The following is an 11,909-nucleotide window of genomic DNA, read 5'->3' as shown; positions in this document are numbered from 1 at the left end:
TTATTTTTGAGCAACATAGAGCTAGACAGAGACAATAATAAAGACTGGTGAGTTAAAAACAGTTATAAGTTAAGTTAAAAATGTGAAACTGTTCATGGGAGAATAAGGGTAGATTAAAAAGATGTTCATTGAGTATAAATACTTCTGGTGAAAAGGTTGTTTACAGGATGGATTATTACATGATGGCATGATTGTAATTTGAATGTTTTTGACTTGATCAACTTGTAATGTGTGTTCTGAGATATGCCAGTCTCAAATAGAGCGAGATGTCAACGGTACGAGTAACACGGAGCAACACAGACGTTAAGACTGATATGTTTTTGTTACCATTTCTACAGGAATAAAAATGAATGTGCTACACAAAGGATCGACCACAGCGTCATTCTTAAAAGTGTAACATATGTAATAAGCTGACAACTTAGTGTACAACTACTGTCAACATCTTTCACAGACAACGTCCTCACCCTACCCTATCATGAGTAGCCACAGAGGTAGTGAGACACTCATTGAGCAGTTGAAATACTCATAAAAGGTCATAGCAAGTGAGGGGATGTAGCTCAGTGGTAGAGCATGTGCTTTGCATGTACAAGGTCCTGGGTTCAATCCCCAGCATCTCCAACAAGTTAAAGCCCCTACACCACAGTGGTGCCGTGTGTCATTAAATCAAAGTGGTTAGCCATTTGTCTGCCAATCCATATGTCCGTCCCTCCATCCAGCCATACATCCACCTGTCCAATCCTCATTACAGATGATGACTGAGGCGTTAGGATTTTGTGTTCTCCGTTCATCTATCCCACTTTTGGGAATGCAACGGCTGACATTTTCACTGATGTCCTGCAGCTTGCACTGTGTGCGTCCTTCCACCACCATCCCCAGTGAATCGAGCCTTATTAACCAGCTTCTCCAGCCGCCTAGTGTTCTCAGCTGGTGAGTGTGAGCGTGAGTGGTTGTCTGTCTCTATGTATTGGCCCTGTGATTGACTGTTGAGGAGTCCAGGGTTTTACCCCACCTCTGGGAGCTCTCCTGCGACCCTTAAGGATAAGCGCTATAGATGGATGATGAGTAGGATATGTAAATGTAAAATACTCCAGAGATTGGGCTGTTGGTGTTTGGTGAAACTGGCTGCTTGAGGAAGCCCAGAGGCAGTGATGTTAACACCATAACAACATCTCTCTAAGCAGTTTGAATATAAACTCAACTGTGTAACATTCATAAAGAGAGGAAGAGACTGTTGTGTTACACCATCAGTTTTAGCTTGGTGCATGCAATAAGCTGACAACTTAGTGTACAACTACTGTCAATTTTCTTTCATACACAACTTCCTCACCCTACCCTATCATGACTAGCCATAGAGGTAGGAAGACACTCATTGAGCAGTTGAAATACTCAAAACAAGAGAGGGGATGTAGCTCAGTGGTAGAGCGTGTGCTTTGCATGTACAAGGTCCTGGGTTCAATCCCCAGCATCTCCAACAAATTAATGTTTAGCACAAAAATCCCTTACACCACAGTTGTGCTGTGTGTCATTAAATCAAAATGGTTAGCTATTTGTCTTTATCTGTCTGCCAATCCATATGTCCGTCCCTCCATCCAGCCATACATCCACCTATCCAGTCCTCATTACAGATGATGACTGAGGCATTATGATTCTCTTTTCTCTGTCTGTCTTCCATCTATCCCATTCTTAGGAATGCAACGGCTGACATTGTCCATGATGTCCTGCAGCTTGCACTGTGTGCGTCCCTCCACCACCATCCCCAGTGAATCCAGACTTGTATCCAGCTCTGAGCCAGCCTTATTAACCAGCTTCTCCAGCCGCCTGCTGTTCTCAGCTGGTGAGTGTGAGCGTGAGTGGTTGTCTGTGTCTATGTATTGACCCTGTGATTGACTGTTGAGGAGTCCAGGGTTTTACCCCACCTCTTGCCCAATATCAACTGGGAACTCTCCCGCGACCCTTAAGGATAAGCGCTATAGATGGATGGATGAGTAGGATATGTAAATGTAAAATACTCCAGAGATCGGGCTGTTGGTGTTTGGTGAAATTGGCTGCTTGAGGAAGCCCAGAGGCAGTGATGTTAACACCATAACAACATCTCTCTAAGCAGTTTGAATATAAACTCAACTGTGTAACATTCATGAAGAGTAGAAGAGACTGTTGTGTTACACCATCAGTTTTAGCTTGGTGCATGCAATACGCTGACAACTTAGTGTACAACTACTGTCAATTTTCTTTCATACACAACTTCCTCACCCTACCCTATCATGACTAGCCATAGAGGTAGGAAGACACTCATTGAGCAGTTGAAATACTCAAAACAAGAGAGGGGATGTAGCTCAGTGGTAGAGCGTGTGCTTTGCATGTACAAGGTCCTGGGTTCAATCCCCAGCATCTCCAACAAATTAATGTTTAGCACAAAAAGCCCTTACACCACAGTGGTGCTGTGTGTCATTAAATCAAAATGGTATCTGTCTGCCAATCCATATGTCCGTCCCTCCATCCAGCCATACATCCACTTATCCAGTCCTCATTACAGATGATGACTGAGGCATTATGATTCTGTATTGTCTGTCTGTCTGTCTTCCATCTATCCCATTCTTAGGAATGCAACGGCTGACATTGTCCATGATGTCCTGCAGCTTGCACTGTGTGCGTCCCTCCACCACCATCCTCAGTGAATCCAGACTTGTATCCAGCTCTGAGCCAGCCTTATTAACCAGCTTCTCCAGCCGCCTGGTGTTCTCAGCTGGTGAGTGTGAGTGTGAGTGGTTGTCTGTGTCTATGTATTGACCCTGTGATTGACTGTTGAGGAGTCCAGGGTTTTACCCCACCTCTTGCCCAATGTCAACTGGGAGCTCTCTCTCGACCCTTAAGGATAAGTGCTATCCAGAGATTGGGCCCTTGGTGCCTGATGAGACTTTTCACAAAAGGTCCTTTGATGTGTCATCACTTTGACAAGTCATGTTCCGGAATGTTGGATAAGCCTTTGATGCAGGCAAGTCTCTGCTCAGAGTGTGCCCAGACAACTCAAGTGGGAAAGGAGCAAACATGAAGCAAACAGGTTTTGATCAAAGTCACTGATTCCCAAATACTTTGTACGTTTCAAACAGTAAACTGATACTTTCAATCGATCCTAATTACAGGTACAACTGAGGCATTATGATTGTGTGTTCTCTGTTTGTCTGTCCGGTTGTAAACTCGCCTCTCACTCAATGTCAGCTGGGATTGGTTCCAGCGCCCCATGAACCTTAAGGATGATTCTGTGGAAGAGACTGTTGTGTTAGACAATTGATCTCTTTAGCTTGGTGAACCTAATACACTGACAATTTAGTGAATAATTACTGTCAATTTTCTATCATAACATACAGAACTTACCCTATCCTATCATCAGTATCCATAGAGGTACTAAGGCACACATTGGCCAGTTGAAATACCACTGAGGTTCTGGGGTCCTGGGTTCAATCCCCAGCATCTCCAACATGTGTATGACTAGCATAAGAGTCTTTACACCACACTGTAATCCTGTAACAGTATTACATATAGTGGGTTCATATGCGGTAGTCTATATCATAACTTCAGCCATGTGTCCTTATCTGTGTGCTGACCATATCCTTCATTGCTGTATTCAACATATCTTCTAATGGCTACTTTCAGCAGAATAACAAGCCATGTGACAAAGCTGCTTATGTATATTTAGGGCCCGAGCACCAAGCGCTGCGAGGACCCTATTGAAATGTGAGGAAATGCATCCGAAATTAAAGCCGCAAGCAGCGTTGAAGGGCCCTCGCACCTTTGTTGCATGTCGGGCAATGTCATGCACATCAAATGATGAAAGTCTTACTTCCTGTTGTCACTAGGTGGCAAAATGACTGTGGTAGCTAACTGGCATGTAGATGTCTTCAGGCCGGGACTCTTATTAATCATGACAAGTTTGGAACAGATTGGATAATGTACACTGAAGATACAACAATTTCCTGTTTCATGGCGAACACGGCGTCGCCACGGTGACAGCGTTTGACAAAACCTCAAAAGCTTCATAAGTGAGCATCATCCACGTCTTGGGAATGTTTGGACCAAATTTGAAGTGGCTGTAACTAACCTGCTGAGAGAGAGACGTCTGAGAATAAAACATGCACTTCCTCCCTCCACTATGCACATGTCTTCAGAGCCGGACAGTCGTCAAACAGTAGAAATGTGGTGAAGATAGGACCTTGCAGAGTGGAGTTACTGCACTTGTAATGCTCACGGTGAAGGAAGGAAGCAACAGCTTTTGATGAAAACTCACGGTATGTACAATAGAGGTAGGTGTAGTGCAGAATTGCAGTGCAAAAATGTTGCAAATGTGCAGGGGTGTGGAACTATTGCACAGTGGATCCTGAGACTCTGAGGCTAGTGCGAGTTCATCAGGGTGACGGCCTGGAGGAAGAAACTGTCTCTGTGTCTGGTGGTTTGGGTGTACAGTGATCTGTAGCGCCTACCAGACGGGAGGAGTTTGAAGAGTTTATGTGCGGAGTGTGAGGGGTCTGCAGAGATGTTACCTGCCCTCCTCCTGACCCTGGACAGGTACAAGTCCTGGATGGAGGGCAGATCGGCCCCAATTATCCTCTCTGCAGATGTAGTGTTGGTTTTTTCCCAAAGAAAACAGGCAACTTCTCTCATTTAAGGTGTTTTAATATTTGTAAGAATAAAACATAAGCATGGCCATGGACTCAGTCTGTTCTCGGAAAACCACAGTCAGCAAGCTGTTAGTCTGTAGCCAACAGATAGCAGAGTGAGCCCCGGGCTCTGTGTGAGGCATCAATTTGTACATTCAGATATTGTGGATAGAATTGTGATTTGTTTTGACTAGGTGGGGGAGACCATGGTTTAGACTCAGCCCTCCCTTGTTGGTGCACAGGCTGGTCCCAGCCTCTTGGCATCAAGACCTTCATCCAGCATCTAGTGATTAAAAGTAGTATTAAAAGTAGTATTAAAATTCCCCACAATATCAAATCAAATAATTGAATAAAATCAATCAGAATTAGTGAACTGCTGATTGGAGTATTGACTCTTTATAGGATGGAGAAGCACAACCCATAATCCAGAAAAGAAAAACTTGTGTCCCAAACACCTAGGGGCCCACCTGGGAGGCGATGTAGCACCAGTCCTGGCTGCATCCACCTTTCAACTCGGAGGAGAATCAAAATAGAAATAATAAAAAGTCGTCGCTTCACCGTCGGCCCCGAATGTCTAAACTAGCAGGAAACGCAGGAGTGTCGGTGCTCGGGGACAAGTCGCTGGAGTTTTACCGGGACCCGGTGAGCTTCTGCCGGCAGCGGATCGAGAAGCACCGGGGAAGAGTGTTCCAGTGCCGCCTGCTGAACAGACCGACCGCCTTCATCTGCTCCGTGCAGGGGATGAGAGAGCTGCTGTGTGGTGTGGTATGGTGTGTGTGTGTGTGTGTGTGTGTGTGTGTGTGTGTGTGTGTGTGTGTGTGTGTGTGTGATGAGACACTGCAGTTGCTTAGATATATTACAAATGTTTCCGTGTTTGACTTTATTGTTTGTTTTGTGACATTGTGAAGTGATGGTGAAGGTTATTTAGAGGGTTTATTTAACGTGTGACTGACTGGATAACTGTCGCACCTCCAGTGAAGCATCCTCAGTGTCTCTTTCCCTCCTGCTCACCTGCTTTGTTTGCAGCACTCATACACAGAATGAAACTCTGCCATGTCCTGTATGCTGTATGTGTACGTTTGTGATGAAGTTTACGTTGTGTGTTTCTGAGAAATCCCACTTATTTGTGAAGGATCCTACTGACTTGATGACCAACATGTATGGTGACACTGTTGTCACCACTAATGGTGAATACACTCACACACAAAACCTCCACAAGTGACAGTTGATTGACAGTTGAACTAATTGGTACTAATATTTAATATAGATATTTAATTGAAAGCTGAACAGATGTTCAGCTTTAACTCACATTAGATTGTGTGGTTGCATTTGACATTTGTAAGAATATGTATTTTATGATGTGGAGAATCCCGTGATTCATGGAACTTTTCTTATTTTGACTCTAGCTGTATATTTAGAGCCTTTGGTTCAGTGGGTGTCCGTGATGGCACCAAAAATAGTGGCAAGGATATTTGTTACACAACTGCAAAGCTTTATTGCTGCAGTAGTTGTAATGTGTCCATCAATGCTGAAGGTGTCTTGAGCAAGAACTGACCCAAATCCCCACAGTTATTATACTGCGTGTAATGTGGTGCAGCAAAATGCAAGACATACGTTTGCAGAACACCTTAGAATGACTTCATCTTGTTTGAGACTAAAAGGGGAGGGGTGATGCCATCGTGTGGCCTTATCATGCAATGAGATGAGCTGTGTCAGGTCATCTGTGAAGTCTTAAAGGTATAAAGAGGTAAGGTCAGTAATGAGAGTGAATACAGCTCAGGGAAAACAGAGAGACTGCACACATTAGTTTAAGTTGTGTGGATCAGCTGACAGTCACAGATGATCTTCCACATTTGAAGACAGATGTGAATACACCTGTGTTTACTAGACACTTAACGATGAAATGCCCATGAAAATATGTTACCTTGTATCAATTGCTATAATAACCTTCATGGGAAATTGACAGAGGCACTATTTCACACAGCAAATGCCATCCTGTGTTTAAATGAGCCTGTCTATAAGACTGCTCCCTGAACACACTGTGTAAAGACGATAATGAATGCACAATATCACTGTTGATTTCTCTTCTTCTTATTATTATTGTTATTATTATTTCTTCAGTTTTATTGACAAGCAATTCCATGGTCATGCATTGGTCCTGTTTCTTTTTTTTGTCTGTTAGGCCACGAACAAGGAACCAGTCATTAGTTCAGTGCATGCAGCGCCACCATGTGGCCATTTCTAAGGTACTTTACATTACAGAGGTCTAAAATCAAACTTTCCCATGATTCCTCCAGACACATGAGTATTAATAGGCAATTAGATAAGACAGTTAGATGATGAGTTATCTCTGCTGGCAAAAAGTTCAAAATTATATAAATTCATGAGAATCTCAAATATTAAAGGTTTAGTATGCAGGATTTGAGAGGTCTATTGGGAATGAAATGTAATATAATTAATAATCATGTTCTCAGTAATGTATAATCACCATAAACCATGGTTGCAATCTGCAACTTTACTACAAGATTAAATTAAATCCTACACACTGCATCGTGCACATCAAATAATGTGTTTTCTAAACATTAAACCATGTAAACCTGTTTTTAGGAGGACCTCCAAATACAAGTATGAACCTGAAAATGAGCAGAATAGGGGACCTTTAAGGTTTTTCTTATATACTAATACACTTATCATATATGATGTACTCATGACTCATCTGACAGCAGCAGAAAGGGATTTATTAACCAACAGGAAATGGTTAATAGAACAAGCACAGCTCACACAGCATAAATAAAAGCAATAAAAATAAATAAATAAAAGCAATAAAAAAAATAAATAAATAAAAAATAAAAACATGTTTAAAAGTCTGGAGGTTGAAGGGGAGGTATAGCACATCTAGCAGGAGCTAGAGTTTTAGGCTGGTGCTGGAGTTGATGGATGGCGGCTGACGTCGTGTCTCGGGACAGGAACTGTTGTTTGCAGCTACCTGGCAGAATGGAGAAGTGAATGAAAGGGGTTGCAGGCTGCAGGCAGAGGCTGCTAGAGTAAAACATGCCTAATGTAGGCAGGAAGACAGGAATGGAACTGTACTTACCTACAAGGGGAGGATGCCAGGGGTTGCAGGTGAAGTTTTCACCTAGCTATCGGAGGCAGAGGTGGGTGCTCAGGATGATGCTGTCATGATCTCTGAGGGGAGGCAGAGGTGCAGGATGCTGGTAGGGATTGTAGGTGAGCTATGGGCTGACTGGAGGAAGAGGTGTAGGTTGCTGGAGTTTTGGCTGCAGTTCTGTGGTAAATTCTGCAGGTGGAGGCTGTGGCTGCATATGTCTGGCAGGTGGAGGTTTAAGATGCAACTTTCTGTCAGATTCTGCAGGTGGAGACTGTCGCTGCATGTGTCTGGCAGAGGTTACAGGTGGAGGCTTTTGCTGCAACTTTCTGTCAGATTCTGCAGGTGGAGGCTGTGGCTGCATGTGTCTGGCAGGTGGAGGTTTAAGCTGCAACTTTCTTTCAGATTCTGCAGGTGGGGGCTGTGGCTGCATGTGTCTGGCAGAAGTTACAGGTGGAGGTTTAAGCTGCAACTTTCTGTCTGATTCTGCAGGTGGAGGCTGTGGCTGCATGTTTTTTGGCAGAAGTTACAGGTGGAGGTTTAAGCTGCAACTTTCTGTCAGATTCTGCAGGTGGAGGCTGTGGCTGCAGATGTCGGGCAGGAGTTACAGGTGGAGGTTTAAGCTGCAACTTTGTCAAATTTGACAGGTGGAGGCTGTGGCTGCATGTGTCTGGCAGAGGTTACAGGTGGAGGCTTTTGCTGCAACTTTCTGTCAGATTCTACAGGTGGAGGCTGTGGCTGCAGATGTCGGGCAGAGGTTACAGGTGGAGGTTTAAGCTGCAACTTTGTCAAATTCGACAGGTGGAGGCTGTCGCTGCATGTTTCTGTCTGAGGTTACAGGTGGAGGTTTAAGCTGCAACTTTCTGTCAGATTCTGCAGGTGGAGGCTGTGGCTGCAGGTGTCTGTCTGAGGTTACAGGTGGAGGCTGTGGCTGCAGGTGTCTGTCTGAGGTTACAGGTGGAGGCTTTTGCTGCAACTTTCTGTCAGATTCTACAGGTGGAGGCTGTGGCTGCAGATGTCGGGCAGAGGTTACAGGTGGAGGTTTAAGCTGCAACTTTCGGTCAGATTCTGCAGGTGGAGGCTGTGGCTACATGTTTTTTGGCAGAGGTTACAGGTGGAGGCTTTTGCTGCAACTTTCTGTCAGATTCTGCAGGTGGAGGCTGTGGCTGCAGGTGTCTGTCTGAGGTTACAGGTGGAGGTTTAGGCTGCAACTTTCTGTCAGATTCTGCAGGTGGAGGCTGTGGCTGCAGGTGTCTGTCTGAGGTTACAGGTGGAGGCTGTGGCTGCAGGTGTCTGTCTGAGGTTACAGGTGGAGGCTTTTGCTGCAACTTTCTGTCAAATTCTGCAGGTGGAGGCTGTGACTGCATGTGTCTGGCAGAGGTTACAGGTGGAGGCTGTGGCTGCAGGTGTCTGTCTGAGGTTACAGGTGGAGGCTGTGGCTGCAGGTTTCTGTCTGAGGTTACAGGTGGAGGCTTTTGCTGTAACTTTCTGTCAGATTCTGCAGGTGGAGGCTTTTGCTGTAACTTTCTGTCAGATTCTGCAGGTGGAGGCTGTGGCTGCATGTGTCCAGCAGAAGTTACAGGTGGAGGCTGTGGATGCAGGTTTCTGTCTGAGGTTACAGGTGGAGGCTGTGGCTGCATGTGTCTGGCAGAAGTTACAGGTGGAGGTTTAAGCTGCAACTTTCTGTCAGATTCTGCAGGTGGAGGCTGTGGCTGCACGTGTCCGGCAGAAGTTACAGGTGGAGGCTGTGGCTGCAGGTGTCTGTCTGAGGTTACAGGTGGAGGCTTTTGCTGTTTCAATTTGCAGCAGATTGACAGAGGAAATCGTGGTGGATGGCTGAAGTTGTAGGTGGAAACTGTCGTTGCAGCTTTCTGCAAGAATTTGCAGGTGGAGGATGTGACTGTTCTTGCAGAAGCTGTTGTGGAGGTTTGGCTGTAATTCTAAGCTAGAATCTTGCAGTTATCTGGCAGAGGTTACAGGTGGAGGCTGTGGCTGCAGGTTTCCGTCTGAGGTTACAGGTGGAGGCTTTTGCTGCAACTTTCTGTCAGATTCTGCAGGTGGCGGCTGTGGCTGCATGTGTCTGGCAGAGGTTACAGGTGGAGGCTGTGGCTGCAGGTGTCTGTCTGAGGTTACAGGTGGAGGCTGTGGCTGCATGTGTCTGACAGGTGGAGGTTTAAGATGCAACTTTCTGTCAGATTCTGCAGGTGGAGACTGTCGCTGCATGTGTCTGTCTGAGGTTACAGGTGGAGGTTTAAGCCGCAACTTTCTGTCAGATTCTGCAGGTGGATGCTGTGGCTGCAGGTGTCTGTCTGAGATTACAGGTGGAGGTTTAAGCTGCAACTTTCTGTCAGATTCTGCAGGTGGAGGCTGTGGCTGCAGATGTCGGGCAGAGGTTACAGGTGGAGGTTTAAGATGCAACTTTCTGTCAGATTCTGCAGGTGGAGGCTATGGCTGCATGTGTCCGGCAGAAGTTACAGGTGGAGGCTGTGGCTGCAGGTGTCTGTCTGAGGTTACAGGTGCAGGCTGTGGCTGCAGGTGTCTGTCTGAGGTTACAGGTGGAGGCTTTTGCTGTAACTTTCTGTCAGATTCTGAAGGTGGAGGCTGTGGCTGCATGTGTCTGTCTGAGATTACAGGTGGAGGTTTAAGCTGCAACTTTCTGTCAGATTCTGCAGGTGGGGGCTGTGGCTGCAGATGTCGGGCAGAGGTTACAGGTGGAGGTTTAAGATGCAACTTTCTGTCAGATTCTGCAGGTGGAGGCTATGGCTGCATGTGTCCGGCAGAAGTTACAGGTGGAGGCTGTGGCTGCAGGTGTCTGTCTGAGGTTACAGGTGGAGGCTGTGGCTGCAGGTGCCTGTCTGAGGTTACAGGTGGAGGCTGTGGCTGCAGGTTTCTGTCTGAGGTTACAGGTGGAGGCTTTTGCTGCAACTTTCTGTCAGATTCTGCAGGTGGAGGCTGTGGCTGCATGTGTCGGGCAGAGGTTACAGGTGGAGGTTTAAGCTGCAACTTTCTGTCAGATTCTGCAGGTGGAGGCTGTGGCTGCAGGTGTCTGTCTGAGGTTACAGGTGGAGGTTTAAGCTGTAACTTTCTGTCAGATTCTGCAGGTGGAGGCTGTGGCTGCAGATGTCGGGCAGAGGTTACAGGTGGAGGTTTAAGCTGCAACTTTCTGTCAGATTCTGCAGGTGGAGGCTGTGGCTACATGTTTTTTGGCAGAAGTTACAGGTGGAGGCTTTTGCTGTAACTTTCTGTCAGATTCTGCAAGTGGAGGCTGTGGCTGCAGGTGTCTGTCTGAGGTTACAGGTGGAGGCTGTGGCTGCAGGTTTCTGTCTGAGGTTACAGGTGGAGGCTTTTGCTGCCACTTTCTGTCAGATTCTGCAGGTGGAGGCTGCATGTGTCGGGCAGAGGTTACAGGTGGAGGCTTTTGCTGCAACAGGTGGCGGCTGTGGCTGCATGTGTCTGGCAGAAGTTACAGGTGGAGGCTATGGCTGCAGGTGTCTGTCTGAGGTTACAGGTGGAGGCTGTGGCTGCATGTGTCTGACAGGTGGAGGTTTAAGATGCAACTTTCTGTCAGATTCTGCAGGTGGAGACTGTCGCTGCATGTGTCTGTCTGAGGTTAAAGGTGGAGGTTTAAGCTGCAACTTTCTGTCAGATTCTGCAGGTGGAGGCTGTGGCTGCAGATGTCGGGCAGAGGTTACAGGTGGAGGTTTAAGATGCAACTTTCTGTCAGATTCTGCAGGTGGAGGCTATGGCTGCATGTGTCCGGCAGAAGTTACAGGTGGAGGCTGTGGCTGCAGGTGTCTGTCTGAGGTTACAGGTGCAGGCTGTGGCTGCAGGTGTCTGTCTGAGGTTACAGGTGGAGGCTTTTGCTGTAACTTTCTGTCAGAGTCTGCAGGTGGAGGCTGTGGCTGCATGTGTCTGTCTGAGATTACAGGTGGAGGTTTAAGCTGCAACTTTCTGTCAGATTCTGCAGGTGGAGGCTGTGGCTGCAGATGTCGGGCAGAGGTTACAGGTGGAGGTTTAAGCTGCAACTTTTTGTCAGATTCTGCAGGTGGAGGCTGTGGCTGCAGATGTCGGGTAGAAGTTACAGGTGGAGGTTTAAGCTGCAACTTTTGTCAGATTCTGCAGGTGGAGGCTGTGGCTGCAGATGTCTGTCT

The 11,909-nt window shown here is 46.4% G+C and overlaps 3 non-coding genes across 3 annotated transcripts; all 3 read left to right on the top strand.

Moving 5' to 3' along the window:
• Positions 1–546: 546 nt before the first annotated feature.
• Positions 547–618, top strand: trnaa-ugc (transfer RNA alanine (anticodon UGC)). Its single transcript has one exon. It is a non-coding gene; the product is annotated as a tRNA-Ala (tRNA).
• A 781-nt stretch (positions 619–1,399) lies between these two features.
• Positions 1,400–1,471, top strand: trnaa-ugc (transfer RNA alanine (anticodon UGC)). Its single transcript has one exon. It is a non-coding gene; the product is annotated as a tRNA-Ala (tRNA).
• Positions 1,472–2,322: 851 nt separating this feature from the next.
• Positions 2,323–2,394, top strand: trnaa-ugc (transfer RNA alanine (anticodon UGC)). The gene has a single exon. It is a non-coding gene; the product is annotated as a tRNA-Ala (tRNA).
• Positions 2,395–11,909: the final 9,515 nt, after the last annotated feature.

This window comes from Pempheris klunzingeri, chromosome 10 (genome assembly GCF_042242105.1).
Source record: "Pempheris klunzingeri isolate RE-2024b chromosome 10, fPemKlu1.hap1, whole genome shotgun sequence".
Classification (NCBI taxonomy): domain Eukaryota; kingdom Metazoa; phylum Chordata; class Actinopteri; order Acropomatiformes; family Pempheridae; genus Pempheris; species Pempheris klunzingeri.
Note: the sequence above shows the minus strand (reverse complement) of the source record. Positions and strands in the feature narration are given on the sequence as shown.